General features: G+C 42.7%; 1 protein-coding gene across 1 annotated transcript in view; it reads right to left on the reverse strand.

Moving 5' to 3' along the window:
• The window catches only part of PXDNL (peroxidasin like), a 291,769-nt gene that overhangs the window by 59,097 nt on the left and 217,695 nt on the right, over nt 1–14,977 (reverse strand). The window lies entirely within an intron of this gene.

The raw sequence follows: 14,977 nt of genomic DNA on the forward strand, positions 1-14,977 counted from the left end.
TTTATACAAAGTATGCCTTGTGAGATATTTAAAAACTCAATTTGCTGACCAATAATATCATGGCAAAATACATGTAGCAGTGTTATATGTGAAGCTATAAACATAAGCTGAGATCATGACTAAAAGTATGTTTTCTGGAGAAGGGAGTGGGCCAAACCAGTTCCTCAGAGACAAAGAGCAAGCTGATGCCTCAGCCAGGTGTAAACAAGGCTGATAGGCCATTACTTGCTAGGTGGCCATTCTTTGGCAGGAAAGGGGACAAGGGCAAAAATATCTACCTCTTAGCAAAGAAACAGCATGCAGTTGCCTTCCACACAGACTGCCTGTTGCCTTTCTCCCAGCTGGAAATGCTTCTCAAAACGGGCAACAAACTATAACAAGATACCCCAAGGCACCCCTTCTCTTCCTCCCTTTCTGTCCCCCGATTCACTGAACAAAATGGGACAAAGGAAGCAGCCATTAAACAGAAGAAGGGGTCCTGGCCTAAGAAGCTTAGCCAGTAAGACTGTTGAAAGCATGTGGAGAGAAAAACTTTGCTTTGACTTTAACATAGTTTGGTAAATTAGACATTAGTTGTGTTTTATCTTTATTTTTCTTGTAACCATTTCTGACTTTTATGCCTCATTACTTGTATTCACTTAAAATCTATCCTCTGTAGTTAATAATTTTGTTTTATTGTTTTATCTAATCCGGTGTGTTTAAATTGAAATGTCTGAAGAACTAGTAAGATAGCATAGTATTCTTAAAGTAATAATGGACTGAATTTAATAATACTTCTATTGTCCTGGAGAGGGCTGCGCAGTACAGGACATATATTTCTGGGGGGAAATCTAAGAGAGTATGTTGGGGTCATCTTGCATTATAACTAAGGCTGGTAAGAGCCAAGGTGCGGCTAGCTGGCTGCAACACACACATAGACATAGTTAGAGGCTGTTTGTGAGAAGTCCAAGCTGGAGGCTACAGCTGCAAAGCAATGTAAAGGGAACCGCAGCTTAGAGGGTAGGGGTGATATGTCTACTCATTAGTCTGGACTGTACCATAGGTATGTCACAGTTATATTCTGCTATAAGTTGGGGAAGCAACAGAGTAGGAGCTGGAAGCAACAGAGTAGGAGAAAGACCTGGGTGTATTGGTTGATGACAGGATGACTATGAGCTGCTAATGTGATATGGCTGTGAAAAAGGCTAATGAAATCCTAGGATGCATCAAGTGAGGTATTTCCAGAAGAGACAGGGAAGTATTATTACCATTATACAGGGCACTGATGAGACCTCATGTGGAATACTGGGTGCAATTCTGGTTTCCCATGTTAAGAAAGATGAATTCAAACTGGAACAGATGCAGAGAAGGACTACTAGGATGATTAGAGGAATGTAAAACCTACCATACGAGAGGAGACTTAAGGAACTTAGCATGTTTAGCCTAACAAGAAGGCGGCTGAGGGGAGATATGATTGCTCTCTATAAATACATCAGAGGGATAAGCACAAGGAAGGGAGAGGAGTTATTTAAGTTAAAGGCCAATGTTGGCACAACAACAAATGGATATAAACTGTCCATCAACAAGTTGAGGCTTGAAATTAGATGAAAGTTTCTAACCATTAGAGGAGAGGGTTTCTGCGTAACTTTGGAGCTGTGATGTACCCTGCATCTATTCCCCCTGTGTTGGAGTCTGATCAACTCAGTGTAGCACTGCTGTATGGCAAATAAAGATACCTGCGTGACAAAGGCTGGAGTCGAACTGAGTTCTTGGGAAACGGAGTGGAAAGCGGTCTCGGAGGGAATCCCAACAAGGACTTCAGTAACTCGGCCAGAGGTTATAGCACTATTGCAGGAGTAGGTGGGTGAGGTTCTGTGCCCTGCAACTTATCGGAGATCAGACTAGATAATCATGATTGCCCGTTTTGACTTTAGTGTCTATGAGTTAGCCACCTCTGCAACAGCTTCCCTTTTCCATTTATATCCCTGTCCCGGACTAGCCATGTGAGAGGTAGGGAAACGGGTAATGCCTCACATGCTGGGTTGGAAAGGGATACACCTCAAACTTTCTTTGCCTCTGATTAACTCCAAGTTATGATATAATGGAGTGACAACATATAACCAATAGTTATCTAGTGGGACCAATTCTTTCAAAATACAATAGTGATTACATGGATGCATCCCTACTGTATGTGAATATGAATGGTGTAGATGAATTGCATTTAAATTATAATTTAAAACATAATAGCAGTAAAGAATAAACTCTAAGGTAAATGAGAGGAAGAGTGCTTTGGAGCAAATTACCTGGAATAAAATGATAAAATAATAATTTGTTTATTATGTTCTAATATTAACTACCCTGTATGGGAAAAAAAAAAACACATAATCCCTGAACTAGAAGTTCAGATTCCATCTGCACATGCAAAGTTGTTACTCCTCTGGATCTTTTATATTAAAAGATTAAAAAGTAACTTGAAAATAAACTCAAGGCAAAGATTGGTTTTATAGTAAATATACTTGTTATTAGTTCTGAGAAAAAAATAGCTGGAACAACTTCTTACTGAAAAAAAAACAACAGGTGCTGAACATCTGGCTCCTATACTAAAGCATTGCACAAGGAGTTTCAAACACTTATAACATTTGGTATATGAAAACAAAATGACATCAAAGGCTGTGAATATGGAAGGAAAATCACCTTTTATTTGTAAGAGCACAACAATAGCAAAAAAAAAAAATTAAGCACAGAATGTGATCACTGATAACAGCAAATCTTTAGTGTTTCTTGTGGTTAGTTTGTTTAAAATACCACCCAACACTTTCTCTAAATCCTATCTGATGTCACAGGCTTTGTACAAGAAATATCAATGACAGGTAATGTCAGTCACCCAACCTAATGTTTTAAAAAAGATGGACATAATGTATATTTGTGGAGAATGTGGGAATTATCCGCATTGTTCTGTATTAATTTTATATCTGTCTATGGGCTTGGTGGTTATTGTGTTGCTGGCTAAAAGGTATCTCAAGAGTTAAATCAGTTTGAGCTAGCTTTGAACTGCAGATACCAAAAGCTACTGGGTTCAAACAGCCATATTCACATGTCCATTGGACACAATAATTCCTTTGAAGCTTACCTCTGCAGATGTGGAATTGGGTGTAGCTAGTTCGGAGGGAAGGAGGGTGGAAAGCCTCCAGCTGGAAACCAAGGTGTTTTTTTTTTTATGATGGAACTTTCAAACAAAGAGGTTGGAGAAGCAGTTAAAAACCTGAGCCTTGGAGAAGAGGGGAGACAGAGGAGTTGCAGAAAATCTGATTGTAACATGGTCCCCAGTTGCTGAGGCACTAGGAATAAGTAAGGACCTACGTAAACTTTCAAGGGACAGCCATGTTTATGTAAGACAATATGCATGTAGGCTTGTCTTATGTTTTACCCTTTTCTCTCTGATTCTGATGCTGCTATGAACAAATAAATCACTCAGTGATTTGAACAAGCTTTGTTCTCTGTCACTGGAGATTCTAGAGCAGATGTCAAACCTAGTTGGACCCCATGGAGGTAATACTGTTGGTAAACAGAGGGTGCTATAACCTGGTGGTCCAGTAAAAAGTGTGGTGAATCATGGGATTCAAATCTGAAAGAAGTGCATCAAAGATGGCCACAGCGGGAGACAGGACATTGGATGAGGTGAGCCGGTACTCTGAGGTGGTACTGAGAATTCACTCTCTCATGTGCTTGGCTAGCTGGTTCTTTCTCAGATGCTCAGCATGTATTTGATAGCCATATGTAGGGTTGGGAAGGAATTTTCTCCCATGTCAGATTGGCAGTGACCTTGGGGATTTTTCACCTTCCTCTGCAGCATGAGGTGAGGGTTGCTTCCCAAGATCATCTGGGTCTAGATCATTTAACCAACTCCCTGCCACTGCAGGGGTCTCAAGCATAGATGCACCTCAGTCCCTCCTATTCTCTGCCTGTGGCATACAATAGTTTAGTCTCCTAAGGGCTGTGATACCTTGGTCTAATTTTGGTTCTTGGGTTTGCAGTTGCTGGGTGGTGTTGGTGGCCTGTGATGTACAGGAGGCCAGACTAGATGACCTGGTGGCCCCTTCTGACCTTGAATTCTATAACTCTGGCTCAGTCCTTTCGCTGACAAGAAGTGCCCACAGACTGATCACAGGTATGGTTCACCCCTCATCCAGAACAATATCATATAATCTCATATATATAAATCATGTACACAGAGTCAATGACAGCAGGGATCTTAAAGAAGTATCTTTACAATGAGAAAAGAAGAACAGAGGAACAGAAAAGAGGACCAGCTGCCCACATCAGATAGATCCAGCCTCCATCGATCTCAGGTGTTCCATCCCCCGTGGATCCATAGAATTAACAGAATTAGGAATTCCTGTCCCTTCCTTATTTTGAAGCCCCCTAAACCCCTACCCAGTGAGGGGCCAAAGAGACAATCATGCCTTTAATTTTGACATTAATTTCACATGTTATTACATAGTAATAATAGATAGCATGTTTAAAACAAACATAAGGAAATGCTTCTTCATACAACACAGAGTCAACCTGTGGAACTTACTGCCAGGAGATGTTGTGAAGAACCAAAGTATAACTGGATTCAAATTAGAATTAGGAGAATAGGTCCATCAATGGCTATTAGCCAAGATGGTCAGGGACACCACCACATATTCTGGGGGTCCCTGAACCACTGACTGTCAGAAGCTGGGACTGGATGACAGAGGATGGCTCACTTGATAATTGCCCTGTTCTGTTCATTCCCTCTGAAGCAGTGGTGGGCAACTGTGGGTGGCCGTGCCTACGGACGGTCAATGTAAACACTGTCTTGCGGCCCGCCAGCAGATTACCCTGACAGGCCATGTGCCTGATCTGAAGCATCTGGCTCCAGCCACTGTCAGAAAACAGGATACTGGGCTAGATGAACCATTGGAGTGACTCTTATGATCTAATAATGGTATGTTTGTATATTAACTCAGTATTAAAGAATTGCAATAGAGGGATTTTTGTTAATGTTCCACCTTGCAGTGCTTTTCATTACTATATTTAAGGAAGAGCCAGAGAATTATAAATGTGTATTCTTGCATTAAGCAATAGTGAGGATACAGACATGGACAGTTACGCTTCAGGAGATACTGCTATGCCATCAAAGTCCTCCAATTTATGCCCCAGCACCATCTGATGAAGCCTTGAGGTCCTCCACATTGTCTCTGAAACTCAGGAACAAAGTCACTCAGTTAAATCCTCCACTTCTTCTTCTTCCATATGGCTGGTGTAGAGCAGCAACTACAATTTCACCTGAACTTCATCGAGTCAAATGGCTACATCAGAAGTAGCAGAATTTATTGCAGTGATGCCTCCTTCGTATTCATAAATTGGGCGGTAGGTAGTAATATGTTTGATGATTTTTCATGGGGAACCACACTCACATGCTGGGGAGTCCTTGATTTTCCATTTGTGCATTAGATGTCTGCATCTACTACAGTTGGTTTGGATTCGGTTCAGAGTTGACCAAGATGACTGTGGAAGATTGAACCTTCTGTGGGGGATCCGGCACGAGGTGCTTATTTTTTAAGTCTTGTTTAGCCCAATCTGCTTACCAAACCTTCTCTGATCGTAGTCCGATTGCATGAGGCAAAGCAGATGTTCCCAGAAAGACTTACAAGACTGAAGAGATTGGAGGGGGGGGCACTGTCGAGGTCTTGGTGGATAGGAAGACATCTGTTTTCCTGGATTCGCTGAGCTTCACGGAGCATTGCAGCAATTCGGCATATCAGTGGGGGAGCGAAGTTAAAAAGAACATGTAGTTATGGCGTTGGTGTCGACTTAAGGGTTCCAGTGACGCACCGCATCACTGTATTCAGCTGGGTGTCAACAAGTCACATGTGGCTGCATCTGCTTCATATGGGTGAACAATATTCAGCTACCGAATATACAAGTGTTATTGCAGATGTTCGCAACGCTGAGGCCAATGCACCCCAGGTTGTACCTGCTAGTTTCTAAATTATGTTGGCTCTCATTTTTATCTTTGCAGTTACCTTCTCAAGGTGATCATGGAAGGTAAGGATGCGGTCGAGTTCCACTCTGAAGTATGTTGGAGTGTAATCATGTTGCACATTTTTACCACAGAAAGCTACTTTGTGTGTTTTTGGCATTCCTATTATCAAGATGAAATGCGCTTACTATTGTTTTTCCATGGTTTAGTTTCAGCTTCCATTTCCAGAAGTATTGTTCCATAGTTGGAGGTCCTCAGTTAATGCTTTCTCAATGTCATGGAGGTTTGCTGCTTGGATTGTCATGGCAAGATCATCTGCATACCCAAATTTTAACGATTTAGGTGGAGGCATGCCACTTACGGAAATATTAAAAAGTGTTGGTGTCAGTACAGAGCATTGTGGTAGTCTGTTTATGGTACACAGTGAGCTGGTCTTATTACCCAGGTACACCCATAGGTGTCTGTTACTCAGCATGGACCACAAAGGTGGAGTGTTTCGTAGCAAGGCATAATTTTTGCAAGTTTCAGCATCAGACCCTTAATCCATACAGTGTCATACACAGATGACAGGTCAACAAATACTGCGCCAGTCTTTAGTTTTTTCTGACAGCCAGCCTCAATGTGACTTGTGAGTACCAGAACTTGGTCGCAACAACTACGTTTTGGCCGGAAGCCTGCCTGTTTGACAGGGATAAGTGGCTCAGTAAAAGGATGTATTCTTTTAAGGATGATGCGTTCAAGAAGTTTATACGTCATGCATAGTAGAGAAATCGGCCTAGAGCTTGCCGCTTCATCTGTGGGCTTCCCAGGCTTTGGAATGGCAATTACCATTGCCTCATGCCATATTTCAGGGATCTGTACCATCTTTAAGGCAGAGAAAATGGCCAACCATCCTACCCCCAATGCACACACTCTCTTGCCCAACCTGATGCAAAATTGGCTACTCAGATTTCCTCCTGTGAAAAACTGACAATATCCTGAATTAACTTTACTGAATTAAGTAAAATCTTATTGAATTAGGTTTAATACCTTTGGGGCCCATTGTATTACAAATGCAATTGTGTATGTGTCACTGTATGTATGTAACTTCTGTAGGAAACTGAATAATGCAATCTTTGGAAGGTATTAGGAACTTCAAAGGGCTTTCTGGAACAATATCTGCGAGGAGGATATACTAGGAAGTAACTGGGAGTAAGGGGAATGCAAATAACCCACTTCAAACCCATCCTTTTGAAGCTATGCCCTGAAGAGGAAAAACATTGTCTACTAATTACCTGGTTCTGAAAACCCCAGCTCAAAGACCCCATAACTGTATAAAGTTTCGACTAAACATATTTTAAGGTGCTTATTCAGAGCTGAAGCTGTAATGAATTTATCACCACAAAAGAAACCCCTTGGGTGATGTTTGGAAAGACTCCTTTGGTTGGTGTGATATCCGGTATGCTTATTAGCATGCATGTAGGTTCTTTTATTGTTTTAAAATGTATTCTCTGTAGTGCTTTTATCAGAAGAGTAAACTAGGCTTGCACAGAAAGAACTGTGTGGTAACTTATAACTGTTGACAATTCCTCGTGTCCATCTCTGAAGAGAAAGCAAGCAGGAATGCTTGGGCAGTTTGCCTCTGCTGGGAACAACACAGTGAAGGCAGGGAACTGTGAAGCCTGGAAATACCCCGGGCAGAAAGGAGAGAGACATGAGTCTCCACCCACGCCAGGCTACAGCACGGGAGCTGGAAGCTTGAGAGTGGGTGGCACCATACAAATATAACAATTTGAAAGGGATACAAAAAGCATAGAGCTACAAGGTACTTAAAATGAAAGAACAGATGAATAGACCATGTAAACTTCTTCTCACCACCTCACTAACATATTTGACCTGACCATCCACATCTGGGCTGTTAGATTGGCTGGGTTCCAAAGTAGAATCTAAGAATAACACTCTAGCTAGCCAATATCATCATGCACATTAAGCCATTCTCTGAGGCTGCAAACAAGAGAGCCCCCTAGTGCCAGTTGTAACTGTGGTTTATTTGATGTGGATATATGTCCACCGGGAACTAGACTGAAAGCACCAGGTCAATGAGAAGAACTGACAGATTCGAATGGTGTTCGGTCTCTACGAACTTGAGGTGCATTTGAACCAGTGTTCTAGAAATGACATGTTTATATATCCACCACTAATCTCTCTCTTTCTAATTGTGTCACAGACATTCTGAAAACTCACAAAATATTATGTGAGAGATGAATGTGAGGGTGCTCAGTGGTGAATGTTGATCTGTACCCCAAAATGGGGTTTATGGAATGGATTTCTAAGACGGTGTGTTGGAATGTCAAAGGAGAGTAGACAATAGACTAGGGAACACATTGTCTGAGGGATAAACGGACACTTGGCTCAGTCTCAACAGTGCCTGGATTTCCAAAAAGGCTTACGTTGGTTTTGGCTTTTTTTTCTGTAACTCAAATGGGGAGCCCATCTAACTTAGCTTGTAGTGAAGGATTACATGAGACTAAATGTGTGGGTAGCCTGTTTATGACTTTGAAATCACTCTCTCTAATGCTTTGTTGCATTTTCTAATAACCCTAAGAAGGCTGTTATTCTCTAAATCGCTGGTTACAGGCTCCAGAAGGGAAGAAATGCAGATATCTACTGGGGCCTATTCAGTAATCATGGTTGGCACAGATGATCTGTTGTACCCAGATTCCAGTCTAAAAGATAGAATTGCACTCCAAGATGGATAAGGGCAAGATACCCAAGACCTGAACTGCGTGCTCTCAGAGAGACCAGGAAAGAGGGCAGTTAGCCCTGTAACTATGACTATGTGAAAAACACATACCATACCATCTTAGCCATGTAAAAGCTGAAAAGGAATTTTGTACACAACCCTTCCTGCACTCGTTCTTCATAAAGAATTCGAGGCACAACAGTGCTCAATGCCATGGGAAAAAAATAAACCAAGTGGAGAAAACAGAAAGTGTGTTTTAGGTGAACAAATCAAAAACAGGAAACAAGAAGCATCGTTGTTTACAGAGAGAAAGAGATTACAAGTTTGCTAAAAAGATTCCATTAGTCAAGGGCTAGCAGCATGCTATCATGTTTCTGCATTTCTTGGACTAGAACAAGCTCTTAGAATGGAGAACATTGCCCATTAAACACATGCCAGCTCCCTCTTGTATTCTGCCACCCAGATGCACTTTTATCACCTTTTACATTATTCACAAAATGCCTTGATTTGTTACGACTCGAAGTGTTCTTCAGCACTCCTGGTGAGTCAAAGTAATAAAATTCAGGGAAACAATTAATGTACCCTATGGTGAGTATTTTTCTACCCAGCTCTGTATGGGTGAAATTCACCTACGGCTTCCCTTTTGGTAGTTTCACTGCATAGTGAAGGAAACCCACTATAGAGTGATTGAGTCAAGGGACTGCACCTTCCCAAGTGATCTTCAATGTTCTAAAACTCAAAAAAAAAAAAAAGAGTCCTATAAAAAGTGGAATCTCGGTCAAATTACAAAGGATGAATATAAACAAATAACACAAGTATGTAGGGACAAAATGAGAAAGGCCAAGGCACAAAATGAGTTCCATCTAGCTAGGGACATAAAGGGTAACAAAAAAAAAATTCTACAAATACATTAGAAGCAAGAGGAAGACCAAGGACAGGGTCAATGAGGGGTGTGTGACAAGATGGCCGATGTTCATATGGTGGGTCCCGCACTTTTCTGGGGGGGCGAGGGGGCTAAGACGCCACCCTTTGCCCCTACTCTTAGGTACCAAGGGCCCCGCTAGTGGCCCGGGAAGGTGGTAGAGGAGGGAAGCGAGGAAGGGTCTGGGTTTGCGCCTCACAACCCTGTGGGTTTCTTACCCTCTTTCCCCCTTGGGTGGGGTTATCCTTGATCCTTAGATGCTGGGGGGGCGGGGGGAGTTTCCCTGCCCTGCCGGGGCAGGGTCTTCCTTACTTTGGTTCTCTGGTCTTTCAAATCTCACAACACACCTCCAAGCTCCAGTCCACTCTCCTTCCTCCTCCTCCCCTGACTGCCTTAAGCAGGGGGTTTTATTAGGTTCCTGACATGGCCTTAATTGACTACAGGTGCTCCAATTAACCTGTAGCAACCCTCCCTAGTCTACAGGAAACCACTTCCTAATTAGCTTAGGGCTTATATATTTCCCCTCTATCACTCTACCACTGCTCCGTGGGCCTCCTGTATCACAGGGGGAAGACAATAACAGAGAATGTGGAAATGGCAGAGGTGCTTAATGACTTCTTTGTTTCGGTTTTCACCAAGAAGGTTGATGGCGATTGGACATCTAACATAGTGAATGCCAATGAAAATGAGGTAGGATCAGAGTCTAAAATAGGGAAAGAACAAGTCAAAAATTACTTAAACAAGTTAGATGTCTTCAAATTATCAGGACCTAATGAAATGCATCCTAGAATACTCAAGGTGCTGACTGAGCAGATATCTGAGCCATAAGCAATTATCTTTGGAAAGTCATGGAAGACAGGAGACATTCCAGAAGACTGGAAAAGGGCAAATATAGTGCCCATCTATAAAAAGGGAAATAAGGACAACCTGGGGAATTACAGACCAGTCAGCTTAACTTCTGTACCCGGAAAGATAATGGAGCAAATAATTAAGAAATCAATTTGCAAACACCTAGAAGATAATGAGGTGATAAGTAACAGTCAGCACGGATTTGTCAAGAACAAATCTTGTCAAACCAACCTGATAGCTTTCTTTGACAGGGTAACAAGCCTTGTGGAGGGGGGGGAAGTGGTAGATGTGGTATATCTTGACTTTAGAAAAGCTTTTGATACTGTCTCGCATGACCTTCTCATGCAAGACAAACTAGGGAAATACAACCTAGATGGAGCTACTATACGGTAGGTGTATAACTGGTTGGAAAATAGTTCCCAGAGAGTAGTTATCAGTGGTTCACAGTCATGCTGGAAGGGCATAATAAGTTGGGTCCCGCAGGGACTGGTTCTGGGTCCGGTTTGGTTCAATATCTTCATCAATGATTTAGATAATGGCATAGAGCAGGGATCTCAAACTCAAATGACCACGAGGGCCACATGAGGCTAGTACATTGGCCCAAGAGCCGCATCACTGACACCCCACCCGCCCCTGCCCCCACTCCACCCCTTCCATGAGGCCCCGCGCCCCTGCTCTGCCTCTTCCCATCCCTTCCCTCACCCCCATTCCAAGCCCTTCCCCAAAGTCCCCACCCCAACTCCGCCCCCTCCCTGCTCCTATTCCAACACCTTTCCCAAATCCCCGCCCCTGCCCTGCCTCTTCTCCGCCTCCTCCCCGCAGTGCACGGCTCCCCACTCCTCCCCCCGGAAAGCACTAAGTACCACCAAACAATTGTGCCTGAAGGTAGGCAGAGGAGCGGGGACACAGCGTGCTGGGGGGGAGGAGGGCAGTGGGGGAGGGGAGCTTGTCAGCTGCAGGAAATAACTCTGCGGGCCGTGTGTTTGAGACCCCTGGCATAGAGAGTACACTTGTAAAGTTTGCGGATGATACCAAGCTGGGAGGGATTGCAAGTGCTTTGGAGGATAGGATTAAAATTCAAAATGATCTGGACAAACTGGAGAAATGGTCTGAAGTAAATAGCATGAAATTCAATAAGGACAAATGCACAGTACTCCACTTAAGAAGGAACAACCAGTTGCACACATACAAAATGGGAAATGACTGCCTAGGAAGGAGTACTGCGGAAAGGGATCTGGGGGTCATAGTGGATCACAAGCTAAATATGAGTCAATAGTGTAACACTGTTGCAAAAAAAGCAAACATCATTCTGGGATGCATTAGCAGGAGTATTGTAAGCAAGACGCAAGAAGTAATTCTTCTGCTCTACTCCGCGCTGATTAGGCCTCAACTGGAGTATTATGTCCAGTTCTGTGTGCCACATTTCAGAAAAGATGTGGACGAATTGGAGAAAGTCCAGGGAAGAGCAACACAAATGATTAAAGGTTTAAAAAACATGACCTATGAGGGAAGACTGAAAAAATTGGGTTTGTTTAGTCTGGAGAAGAGAAGACTGAGAGGGGACATGATAACAGTTTTCGAGTACATAAAAGGTTGTTACAAGGAGGAGGGATAATTTTTTTTTTTTTTAACCTCTGAGGATAGGACAAGATGCAATGGGCTTAAATTGCAGCAAGGGAGGTTTAGGTTGGACATTAGGAAAAACTTCCTATCAGAGTGGTTAAGCACTGGAATAAATTGCCTAGGGAGGTTGCGGAATCTCCATCACTGGGGATTTTTAAGAGCAGGTTTGACAGACGCCTGTCAGGAATGGTCTAGATAATACTTAGTCCTGCCATGAGCTCCTAACCAGCTCCACACAGACCACAATGGGCTAAGGGGGTGACCATACGGTCAGAAAATATGTGGCTCCAGTTGCCAAAAACTTCTAAAGCCCAGCTGGTACAGTAGGGTCACAACAAATATTGCAGCCAAAGGATTAGAGCAGCAGCCAAGGAGGAGCTGTGGTTTGTGGAGTAAAGTCCATCTTTCCCTGACCCTCACCTAGTTACTAAGCAAAGCTCAATCATGAGGGATTTGTGTGGGGAAAAATATTTAAGTGAGTGCATCTGTCATCATTATACTCCAAAGAGCCATTTGTAAAATGAAATTCAAAACAAAATCTGTATACTTTAACAGAGTCTGAATTCTTACTCTTTGACTCCATTGATCATCCTCTAGGTTACTCTGCAAATCTCATTTCCATTTTTTCCTAAGTGTGGGTTTTATCCCTTTCAGTGAAGATAATTTAAGACTGTATCTAAAGCTGAAAAGAGGTGTGAAGGATTTGCCCTTCTAAATTAAAGTAATGCTTCTAGGCGACAGCTGTTGTTACCTTCAAATTTCAGCCCTAAATTTTTAACATAGCTCCTGGTTGGTATCTCTTTCAAACACTGGGAGACTAGTAGAGTAACTTGTTTTCTATAACTTTCTGAGGACAAGAAATTTGGCAGCATAGGCAAAAATCTGGGGATATTGACCTCAAACTTCCTAAATACTGGTCATTATAGCAGAAACCAGCTCTTGGAGATTTATGTTACTGTGAATATTTATGTATTTAGAAATTAACATTATGCATATCATCAGGTTTCAAGATGCATATAAAATGTTGAAAATAAAATGTAGACAAATATGTCTAGAGTGTACTAAGAAGAATCTGGCTTATAAATGTTTAGGATTTAGGCTCATGCTTAGGATTTAGGCTCAGCAAGGGCTCTTTGACCATAGGATTTTCCTTCAGGTACGGATTGTGCAGAAAATAAAGACAGTTCTATTATTGGTACTGCATGCAAGCAATAAAAACATAGTAGTATCTCCATGAACAATTTTGGGTACATTATAATAGTCAGTTTTTAACAAGCAGCGAGTGGGTTTTGGACACCACCAATTTGGACATATCTGAGTTTACAAGCTAGAAGACAGAATCCGGTGTCTGTAAGATTCATTCTCTTCCTCTTTCTGAAGGGATACAACATTTTTGGTAATATTCTGTGCTATTGTGTCATAATTAAGACTAAGATATAGTCAGGGGTATTTTTAGTAAAAGTCATGACAAGTCATGGCTTTTACTATAAGCACCCCTGAGTAAATCTTAGCTGCCCTGGCCCCGCTGCACTGGGGGGCCTCAGGTCCAGCCCCACCGGTTACTGCTCTGTGGGGTCTCAGGACCAGCTGCCTGGGGCTGCCGAGTAGTGGCTGCTGTGGCCACCCCGGGGCCACTGCTCCGGACGAGGTTTGCCAGGTGTCTGGTTTTCGATTGGAACGCCTGGTTGAAAAGGGACCCTGGAGGCTCCGGTCAGCACTGCCAACCGGGCCATTAAAAGTCCAGTCGGTGGTGCTGCGGGGCTAAGGCAAGTTAGTCCCTACTAGTCCTGGCACTGCGCTGCGCCCTGGAAGTGGCCAGCAGGTCCGGCTCTTGGAGGAGGGGGGAACCACAGGTCTCCCGCCCTGAGCACTGGCTCTGCACTCCCATTGGCTGGGAACCATGGCCAATGGGAGCTGGGGGATGGTGCCTGAGGGCGAGATCAGTGCGTGGAGCCTCCTGCGCCCCCTAGTCCCGCCTAGGAGCTGGACCTGCTGCTGGCTGCTTCCAGGGTGCCAATTGTTCGGGTGGCCCTGGTGTCAGCCACACGGGCCGCTGCAGCTGTGGAATTTCATGGAAGTTACGCAAAGTCACGGAATCTGTGACTTCTGCAACCTCTGTGAGAAACTTGCAGCCGTAGTCATAATTTATACCACTTGCTGATTTTTGATATCGCAATAGCAACTGAAATGTTAAAATGGAAGAGCCCTATGAAATAATAGAAGATTTTGTATTTTTTTTTAAATACATATAATGTATAATAACCCTAAAGGTCACACTCCTTCATTGACAAGACAAGTATGGATTTGATAATATGAAATAAAGAAATGTGAATTAATAATATAGTCAGTAGAATGCAACTGCCATTAGAGAGAAAGAGATGGAATTCTGAAGAAAAACAAAGAGCAATTCACACTAGAACAGCATGACAATATCAAAAAGTATTAAAAAATGTAATTGCAGGCAAAGAAATATAGACAAGTGAATACAAAGAATACAAAGAAAATTGCTTCAACCACTGTAAGTACATTAATGCAGAAGTTGGGTAGGAATGTTTCCTTATCCTTATAATTTCTCATCTGAAAGATGGTTCTTCTGTTACTGCAATTCCCTATTGCATTATGGGGCATTGATAAGAAACTCAATAAATGCCACCTTTGCCTTTAAGTCATTTCTGATCCAATGCCCCATGATATAAGGGGAACTGTGCCTGTGGAGGGGGCATCTTCCACAAGAGTAAAAGAAAGGTCCTGATTACTTGTGGTAACTAAAGCACTTTTCAAAAATGTTGAAGTGTTAAGTCCAGTGTTACAGTCAATTTCCAGCTCTGGTAATTTGTTATATCCAAAATCACCCAATAGTTTCAACTAGATA

This window comes from Terrapene carolina, unplaced genomic scaffold, assembly GCF_002925995.2.
Source record: "Terrapene carolina triunguis isolate 2854851 unplaced genomic scaffold, T_m_triunguis-2.0 Scaffold58, whole genome shotgun sequence".
NCBI classification, from domain to species: Eukaryota; Metazoa; Chordata; order Testudines; family Emydidae; genus Terrapene; species Terrapene triunguis.